Raw genomic sequence first — 3295 nt, 5'->3', positions numbered from 1 at the left:
CATCTGGAGAAGCATCAAAACACGGCCAATTTCAAGCGCTCTGGTCTGTAATCGTGCGTGTATGAAGAGTCCTTCTTTATAACCGTATGTACACGACTGGCATTCGCTCCTGGCAAAATTACAGCATTTTGTTCTTAAAAAAAATATTTTTGGTTGTAATTGACTAAAACTGTAAGGCAGCTATTTAGGAAACGCTGGCTGTTGAATGTGAGCTGGCGACGGCACGTAAAAACACCTTCCTCCCTGCGTTTGGTGTGATTTATTCCTGTGGAAGTCTGGCATGTGAGTAGGCCGCAGCTCGAGGGCATGTGTGCGCTGTTCCCGAGCGCAGGGCCGGTAATGAGGGACTGGAGAGGAGAAGTGTGCAATACTGCTGTCACAGCCAGACACACACACACACACACACACACACACACACACGCACGCACACACACACACACACACACACACACACACACACACACACATACACGAATATTGTGCACTTGGCACACGGACAATTCATGATGATGTTGTTTTATGAGTTTAACATAGATGACAAACATAAACTAAATCATATATGGGAAAGTTGATAAATGTAAATGTATTGAAAATAAAGCTGTAAGAAATAACCACAGATATTAAAGGGATAGTTCGGCCAAAAACGATATTAACCCCATGATTTACTCACCCCCAAGCAAAAAAAGTGCGTCCATCCTTCACAAATTAAATCCAAACGGCTCCAGGATGATAAACAAATGTCTTCTGAGGGTAATCCGTGCGGTGTTGTTGTAGAAATATCCATATTTAAAACTTTATTAACGAAAATAAATACCTTCCGGTAGCGCCGCCATCTTAGTCGCGTCCGCATTCAGGATGAGAGCTTACGCAGCCTACGGAGGTTACTCTGCTGCTGCTCTGTGCCCCCGACCTCCGAATTTGTCATATGTCACTAAGAAAAGTGCGTACACTACGCTAATACTCTCTCCTGAATACAAAGGAGTCTAAGATGGCGGCGCTACCAGAAGGTAATAGGTCAATAGGTGGCACTGGGGCATTGCCCCAACTGTATTGTTGGCCAGAGAGAAGAGCTACTTTAACATGTTACCAAAAACTTTAATATATAGCCCAAATTAATACAATTATTTTTAAATAAATAAAAACTGAGTTTGTTGTGTGTGTGCCATGTTTGTGTATGTAGGTCAGGGGTAAAAGCAGGTGACTTGAAACTGAGCTCTAATTGGCTGTTTTCAGATCCGCCTTGGGAAGTGCGCCCCAAACCCTCCCGCTTTTGTTGTAAACAAATCAATATTGTTTTTTTACGTTTTTGACCTCATGAGATTGGATCGTTCTCAGAGTCTCATAACCGCGTTGCAGATTGACATGTAACTGCTAGTTACTGTGCGTTCACACCGTGTAGTCAATCTGTCCACCATTAACCAATTTGTATTAACAGTATTTCATGCAATATTTTGCAATTTTAACATGTTTACATTTACGTCTTTACAGTAGCCTAGTAGACCAATGTGACTTACAAGTGAGGAGTAGCCCGTGTCCATCATTTGTTCCAATCCATTCCAATAAAATCTTTTCATGTCAGGCTATGTATAAATGTTGTTTTAATCGATATCATTGATGCCACAGAATTCTAAAGTGAAGTTTTACAGCGTTCTGTGTCTTATACTCGACTCATGACTGTACATCCCGAATGTTGTCGCTCTGCGCATTCTCAACAAGCACGTGTATGACGAAGAACACAGAAAAGGCTGATGACATCACAGTAGCGCAAGAGCGATTCAAAAGAAGACTTCCTTATGATTTCGCCAATCACTCTCGTGATACTTTGATTTTACTTGCCTGTCGTTTTTGCCACACCCGTGAACTCAAACAAACCAAATGTCTGGGATCCATGTTGGACGACCGTGAAGCGCACCCCCCACCATCACAAAAATAAAACTCATCGAATTTACGTGATTTAGACAAGTCATCCCACCAAGGTAAGAAAATACTGAAATCCGTATTTATACGGAAAAATCACATCCCTGGTTATGTTATAACATTCACAAATAGTTACTTCTCAAACTGCCCTCTTCTGATGTCCATGCCCCAATTCCCATTTCCCGCTCACAAATTCCTGAGTCTCCAACTTCCTCGACATCACCTTGAAAATGAGCTGTGCCGTGTTGATTTATAGCATTGGAGGGAAGAGTTTCCATCTTCACCCCCGAGTTGTCACAGTCGTGCTATAATTGGAGGAAGCGCGTGACTGACCTAGCCAGCGCTTTTAGGCGCCCGCATCTTGGGGAATTTTCTGTCTCTGCACCATATTGGAGGCCGAAAGTAGGACGTTGTTCGTGTTGTCATTAACTGCACTTCCAAAGCGCTGGATGAAGAAGAGAAGAAAAGCATTAAGGTCCTCTTAGAGGGAAAGCAGCTCACATTTAGAGCGAGTTAATGAATGAAGGAATTTACAAACATCACCGATATTAAAATGTCATCTGACACATGATTCTCATCTCATCCTTCTCACCTCATTGTGTCATATCAGACTGTTCCAGAAACATTTGACCTGCATTTGAAATAGAGAAAGAGAAATCAGACTGCTGGAGCGTAATGTTGGACAAACGCTGTTTTTTCTCTGCAGCTGTTGAAGTTTCTGTACCTGCATCAACACACAGCAGCAGTGCGTGGCACACAGATGACCGACCGACTCTCCTGCCATTTTTAAGCACAAATTAAACCACAGGAGCAAATAGTTTCTAGTTTTCATTTTTACATAGATTGAAAAAAGCTATGACTCTAATGAGACTGTGTTTTTCATTGATAGAGTCTAAAAGCCCTTTAACTATATGGTAAAGTCACTGTAACCGGACCTCTTGTGGCCCATTGCTGAAGCAATACTATCATAAAAGTGAATGAAAACAAATCTTATGTAAATAAAATGTTTGTTACTGTATGTTTTTTGATCAACAAACAAAACTATTACTACTGAAGGTTTGTTATGGGAACCAAATCTGAGGTGGAAGTTTCTGCATTTAAAAGTAGTTTAACTTTGCATCTCTGCAACTTTGCATCTCGGAAACGGTCGTCACGGCAACCGGCAGAGCAGAACTTTCTTTGCTCTTCTGCTTTTGAGAAGAAAGTCTGGGAGAGGAGGACCAAGTTACAGGTATCACATTACATTTGTTTACTAATCAGGATAACAAAATCCATAAAAAATGGATGTCAGATTTATTTAACATTGCAAAGAATCATTATGATGAAATGGAAACATGATTTGACTGAATGTTGTGTAAAGTCTTCTTCATACACAAAT

General features: G+C 41.1%; 1 long non-coding RNA gene across 1 annotated transcript; it reads right to left on the bottom strand.

The window, feature by feature from the left end:
• Window positions 1-517: 517 nt before the first annotated feature.
• Window positions 518-2979, bottom strand: LOC135733113 (uncharacterized). The gene is made up of 3 exons (XR_010526897.2): window positions 2642-2979; window positions 2510-2548; window positions 518-2362 (listed from the first exon to the last, which is right to left on the bottom strand). It is a non-coding gene; the product is annotated as an uncharacterized lncRNA (long non-coding RNA).
• Between the last annotated feature and the right edge of the window lie 316 nt (window positions 2980-3295).

The sequence above is a fragment of the Paramisgurnus dabryanus genome, chromosome 15 (assembly GCF_030506205.2).
Source record: "Paramisgurnus dabryanus chromosome 15, PD_genome_1.1, whole genome shotgun sequence".
Classification (NCBI taxonomy): Eukaryota; Metazoa; Chordata; class Actinopteri; order Cypriniformes; family Cobitidae; genus Paramisgurnus; species Paramisgurnus dabryanus.
Note: the sequence above shows the minus strand (reverse complement) of the source record. Positions and strands in the feature narration are given on the sequence as shown.